Here is a 7,433-nt window from a genome sequence, read left to right as displayed (position 1 = left end):
CATAAAACAGTGGAGTACAAACTAAGAGTGACTAAGGAACAATGCATAATCCCGAGTCGGACATTCGATATGAATAGGAGAGAATATTTTGTATTTTTACTTGTTCCGATCACTTTGCATGTAAAATATTTGACTAAATTAATTTTAAAAAGGGTTAATATATGAATGGTAATTAGAGAAATGCATAAAATTATCAAAACCAAAAGCAGAAAATATTTATCTAATTATAATTATGTAGTTTTATATTTACAAAAATGTACAATAATATCTACAAATGGAATGAGAGACGAGATCAACTTGCATTGTATGACGTATGAATAAAAATATATTAAAATAATTTAAATTAAATATATTAATAAATTAGAAAATAATGTCCCATAATTAAATGACCTAATATATTAGGTTTTTATGTCATAGATCTTGTTCAGAAAGTAAACTTTTCAGATTGGCGTTATTTTAAAATAATTATACTATCAAATAATCACAAGGAAAAAGATGGATCATGATCAAATTAGAAGTCAATAAATGAAGATGTTTTTAACCAAAGGTGAAAGTTAAGAGACTTAAAGTTCACTATTACTTTTCTTTTGTTCAAAAATATATTAATGTAAGAAATCTTATCCTATCTATCAAGCACAAACTTTAAATTAGCAATTACAAAATAAAAAAAAATATTAAAATTTTGGTTTTTCTATCTATACGCTTAGTATACACTAGATAATAAATTTAATAATTATTTTGAATTTAATAGAAAAATAAAGTAATATTTTAGAAATTTAAAATATTAATTATAATTCAAAATGTTACTGATTTTATTGTCTAAATTTATAGACCTGATACCAGATGTATGGATTAGCATAACTATTAAAAATTTATGTAAAAAGTTAAAACGTGTTTTGTTGTATAAGTTTTATCTTTGAAATGCAAAGAAATCCTAAACCACTAATTTTTGTCTGCCAATAATATTCAACTTCAATTGATCAATCACAGGCGGCCTCCACTCATTTTCATACCTCTGTAGGAACCCTGAAATAATACTCTTTGTTTCCTTTTCATAGTCCACTTCACAATTTTGGAAAAAAATATCGGAATTAATCTTTAAATATAATGGCAATTATTCCATTTGCATTTTAATCCGATATTTTTATATACCCTTTGTTTGTCTATTTTAAGTTTTTTCATTTTAGGATAGAGAAATTTAAATTTGATTTTTGAAGTACTTCATATATTAAAGATATATTATATTCATGTGAGATCTTATTAGATTCGTCTTTATGTAAAGTTTTTTTAATATATAATTTTTACAATTTTTTATGATGCGTATTTAGAACTATTAAGACTCAAAATTTACTATGAAAAATTTCCAAAAAATAAAATGAACAAATAAAAAAAAAACAAAGAGAGTATATTTTCCAATCCTAAATAACTCTAGTTACATAATAGATGAATTGCTAAAATAGTTATGGCTCTTATATTCCACACATTATAATGTAATATGGTGGCAAAATCATTGAATTTTCTGATTGCTTGGATGATGACTAAGTATTGACTCATGTATTGATTGATTCTTCTTAACATGATAGACTTTTTTGTGACAAGTTCAAAATATAGGAATGAATTGATTTATGTTATATTTTTTTAGTTGATCAAAATTGACAATTGATATATGAGGAGTATATAACATATTATGAGGCTTCAACCATCAGTTTAAGTGTTTGGTTGACTTAGTTTTTTGAGATATATCAAAAGCCAAAGTGACAAGTGCTCATAGGTTTAAACTCAACCACCCCTGTCAGGTATGTGAAGGATCTGGTTGAATCCACACTTCTAGCCCAACGACTCTTGTGTAAGGAGGCATGTTAGAGTAGATAACATATTTTGGAGTCTCAACCATCAACTTTAACTGTTCGTTGAGTTGGTTATTTGACAATTTCCTCTGTCCCTGTGGGTTATGAGAAATCACCATATAACTTTAAAAGCTCTTATATATTAGTGTACTACAACTTTTTTCGTTCTATTATACGTGCAACTAATAATGAAATATTTTCCATATAATATGTCACAATTAATTATAAGTATTTCAAAATAGAGGTAATATATAATGCTTACTAGCGGGTAATGAATAGTAAGGTTTAGAAAATTTGACATGATTCAATTACTATTAATACCTAGCTTTTGGTCTCATCACATAAACCAACCACCAAAAAAGTAATGCAAATTAATTCCCTTAACATGTACTCTTTGGCCTTTGCTTAATTTCCACCACTAAGATGAATCGTCTTCGTCACACTATTTACTATTTGTGTCCCATTGCATTTGGCATGCCTTGACAAACGGAGTTTACTAGGGTTTTGCTTTTCATCATTCGTACAAATATATGGGACATGATCTATCAAGATTGAAGGTGATATATAGGTGCCAAATTTATATTAATCATACAAGATAAAGATAATAAATGTGAACTATCACCATTATATTTTCTATATCTCGATTATGGAAGCTATGATTAAAGTTTTAAAAAGGGATATATCGAAGATATAAGATGTTTGCGGCCAATGAGATTATCGACTTGAGAAAGACTGTACCTATAAATGAAAAAAAATAACAACCATGGCTATCTAGCTTTAATATCTCGATTATAAAAGTTAACATTAAGGTTTAAGACGTGACATATCATAGATGATAAGAAGTTTGTGGCCGATGAAATCTTCAGCTTGAGAAAGACCTGTAAATAAAAACAAATAACTGCATATGACAAGTGTGCAGCAACACAAGAAAAGTCATGGCAAGTAAAAAGGTTAATTGCATATATGAATTAAATTACTAATGTTCAATTTCGTTAGGAGTTATTATGATAATTAAAAAGCTAGCTAATCATGTGGTACATGAAATTTACAAATTGGATCATAATTTCTAATATGTAAAGTGATATAAAGTATATTCTTCCTAATTTAATTAACTATGCAAGAATAATGCACTAAAAAAATTTCAAAATCATAGTGATCGTTATAGAATATATTATTTGTCTTTTTTTCATTGAACGCTATTAATGGAATTTGACTGATTGACATTTATTTTTGGATTTACCATATTTATGAATTTGTATTTTTAGAAAAATTTATACATTAATGGATGCAATCAATTATAATCATTCCAATTACACTATTATATATAAACGTGTTGTTTAAAAGATTATAGTACTAGGAAATATATGATGTACTATGTAGAAAATTATATATTATCTGATAAATTATTGGTATTACACTGTAATATATATGACGTACTGTTTAAAAAAGTATACTGCGAAATGTATGATTTACTATGTAGAAAATTATAATGCATAATAAATTACATTTATTCCAATTATACTGCAATTTAGGAAATTACTGAAAGTACATAATTGCGCATTTTCCAGCAATTGTTCCTTAAAATTGAAATGACGTAAAATTTATTTAATAAGATCATTAAAATCAATCATTTACATTGTTAGACTACCATAATTACAATTTTGAATTTTAGGAAAATGTCAAGAATATTGAATTGAATGTTATTTTGGCAACAAATAAATTAATGCAAAAAAGCAACCAATTGTAATCAGTCTGTGTGCAATCAGACTATTTCAGCGACAAAATATAGTGCAATAAAAATCAATCAACTAAAAAAATTATCTAATTTTCGGTTATGCAATTATTCATTTTTAAAAATGTATTAACACTTAAATGATAGAAATTACAATACAAATAGTCTAAAATTTAATATTTTTATCGGTCTAATTTTATTAAAATATTAACGTATTTAAAAATTCGTGCATTGCATGAGTTTTTATCCTAGTTAACTATATTGACATGAGAATTGAATATTATCTCAATTAGAAAATAAATATTACTTTTTGAAAGCATTTTAATTTTAATTTTTATGAAAACTAGTACTAAATAGTCATAGGAATTTAAGTTTTAATAATTTAAGAACATAAGATGTGTTGAGGATGTATAAGATGATGAACTGTACATCGTCTCGAAAATATAATCTTAAATAACATAGGCGATAGGCTGATAGTTATGCAAATTGATATTAGATGTACTAGGAGAATTTATGAAAACTAGTACTAACTAGTCATAGGAATTAGGATATACTTCTACAAATTTAATTATTCTCGATGTTGTTAATGTTGTTTTTTTGACATGATTATAACAGTCCTTTATTTATATGTTTACGTTAACTAATAGAAAATCTAAATTGTCCTATCAATACTTGGTAAAAAGAATTGAGTTAGTTAAATGGTTGAAGATTTGTTCTAATTTTAAGATAAAAGTTTATTCTCGTCATCAATATTTAGGAATAATTAATTCCCCTTTCTCTTATCTGTGATGATTTTTTAACTTTATTCCCAAATAAAAAACCCAAGAAAAAGAAATATATTTTATAAAGAAAATGAAGATAAAAAATTAATAAAGAATAGTCCTTTTGTATTACTATATAATCCATCTATTTTAATAAAATAAGCTTGAACAATAAATAATATTAATAACCTTAACATATCAAATATTTTATAGGTGAGGAAATACAATGGGATGATATAAAATTGAAACATTAACATGGTGGCGCTGGCGCATGCAGGAGGCTGCATTATTCTGTCTGTCCCTTAACCTATCTTTATCCTTCATGTATTTGCCTTTTTCATAGTTTGAGATTCCTTCATCTTTGAGTAGGTACTGATACAGACTATTTAAGAAAAATTAAATACATAAGAAAAACAATTAAACAAAATAATGATAATAATAAAATAAAAACAAAGGATTACTATTTAATTTTTCCCTCAGGCGTGACAAGTTTTTCTCTTTTTCTTTTTGAGTTTTTAATTTGTTAGGGTGGTCGTCATTCAATAATCTTGCAATTATGTTATTTCATATATAATTTCCCATTGTAATAAGTCAACTAAACTCTTTTGTAAAAAAATTCCTTTATAAATGCTTACATTAGCTTATTGGATACCCATCTATTTAGAGTTAACCAAATTTGGAAAAATATGTCATAAAACATATTTAAATTTAAAATACTATATTGTCGCCTTAACTTAGTATCAAAGATAAAATTGAGTGTTTAAAAAATAAAAGTTGGGGATAGATGAAAAAAGACTGATGAAAGTAAAAAAAATTTAAATGTATGGATGAGATTAAAAAAAGTGATGAACTATATTTTTAAAATATAAATAATTTTAAAGGAGTACTCTTATATTTCCTCCGTTTTCTAATGTTTTTCTCATTTGGAATATTCCACCTTGAGGACAGAGAAATTTAATTAATGTTTTTAACACATATTTAGATAATAAATTATATTCATGTGAGATCTCGTTAGATTCGTCTTAATGTATACATTTTTATTATGTATTTTTTATTATGTGTATTTAGAGATATTGAGAATTAAAATTTACATTGAAAACTGTAAAAAGGTAAAGGTGAAAAAAAAAAAGAAACGGAGAGAATATTGCGAGTATTATGAAAGTGAAAAATGGAATTTGAGGAACATGAGATCACTTTCCTAATGTAATGACTAATGAGGTCAACTGCATGTTATGATCAATTCTCCACATTCTTCATTTTTCAAGGCTATTAACGTAGTTTGATTTTGTTGAAAATTATTTAACACCCAATTTTCTTTTTTTTTTTCTTTTTAAATAATGTATGTTGTTTTCATTGAGTTTAAGTTATTTATTTAGTTAAATTTGTATTAAAATTGTTCCCTGCGAAAGGCGTATTGTGTGCTGTGTCACGAGTTATTATCTGGTGGTGGCTAACATAGCACGACAGGCCTCATTACTGTACATGGCTTGCTCTGATGAAAAACGTATAATTTTTTATTAGATGTGGCAACTTAATTAGAGACGATTTAAGAACATTAGGGAGGTGAAACCTATAAAAAAGAGAAAGCATGTAAGGACTCTGAGTCCAAATAAGAGTAGAAGATGCCCCTTGGTAAGCACAATTATTTGTACTTATTTTTATAATTTACAACCCTTGTGATGATTGTTGTTAGTGATTTTGTGCTTAGTTTGAAAGATTTATGTTACTTTACTTATTTTAGTTAATTATATTAATGTTGATTGTATTTGTTTTAATAACGATGGAGTTTTAGTAAGGTAATTTTGGCATATTAGATAAGTTTGACAAAGCAGATGAACAAAAGAGTTGAAACTGTTCATAATCCATAAATTTTGAGATAAAATTTGATACATGTTCTTTACTTTTGATAGATATACTTTATATATTGATGCAAGACTAGTGACTTAATATGAATACCAGATTTCAAGTGCTTTTCTATGATATATTGTATGCCTGAATAAGACACCGAGCACGAAATCATTTGAAATTTGCTGGTATTTTCTCAACGCGAAAACAAAGTCAAATTGGCTTTTTTTAGCTTCTCAAAGAGCCTAGTTAGCATAGCTTCTGGAAAACTGGTTTTGGCACGGGTTTAAAGCGAGTCGTCTTTGGTGGCCATCTGGTGACTATCGACTCGCATCATATGCTGGCATAAGGGATTTTGATCGGACTTTGGACCCCTTAACTGTACGTATATTGTTCATTTGCGTTTCACAAAAAAAATTACACACCACCCCAATCTACATCATCTTCCATTAGCAAAGAGCATGGAGGGAGTGAAGGATTCAGAGTGTATGATGTAACAACTAATTTCACCAACAGATTTGACCCGCTGATGATTTTAGAAACATGCTAACGCAAGTAACTTTTTATAAACTTAGCTAATTCATAACAACAAGTTATTTCAACAAGGTAATATACCAAACACTAGCATAGGATATTTCACCCCAACCAATTAATTGTACTTAAATTAGTTAAATTGTTCAACAAAATGTTTTGCTAAACACCCATATAGGCTAGTAACATAAGTGTCCATTGAAGTGTTCAGACGAATTTCGAGTATTTGGTTCTTAGTACATTTAAATATTTTGAAAATCTAATTTTAATTTGTACTTGAATTATATCAAATGGGATTGAATCATACCCTATTTCGATTAAATAATGAATTTAAAAGGCTCAAACTAGCAATAGAGTAAACTTAGCTTGTTAAAGAAAAGTTGAATCCCCCATCCTATCGAATTGAGAGTGGAGGATAGAGTAGAGGTGTTTTTTTGAGTCATCGAATTGATTTTAGGTCAGTAGTTTCGGGTCGATTTAATATTAAGTCTTTTGTCCACAGTGATTTACATAGTTTTGAGTTCATTTTGAAGTCGGATCAAAGTCGTGGTCGATTTCAATGTCGGATGCATATCGAGTAATCAAGTCTATTTTAAACACGCTATAGGATAGAGGAGAGTACTCTCCGTCCTATTTATTATGTACTTAATTTGTATGTTGAGTTGTCTCATTTATCTTTTTTGGAAATAATTTCTTTAACTTTGGTTTGATCTCACC

Source organism: Amaranthus tricolor, chromosome 17 (assembly GCF_026212465.1).
Source record: "Amaranthus tricolor cultivar Red isolate AtriRed21 chromosome 17, ASM2621246v1, whole genome shotgun sequence".
Lineage (NCBI taxonomy): Eukaryota > Viridiplantae > Streptophyta > Magnoliopsida > Caryophyllales > Amaranthaceae > Amaranthus > Amaranthus tricolor.
This window is presented reverse-complemented; position numbering follows the sequence as displayed.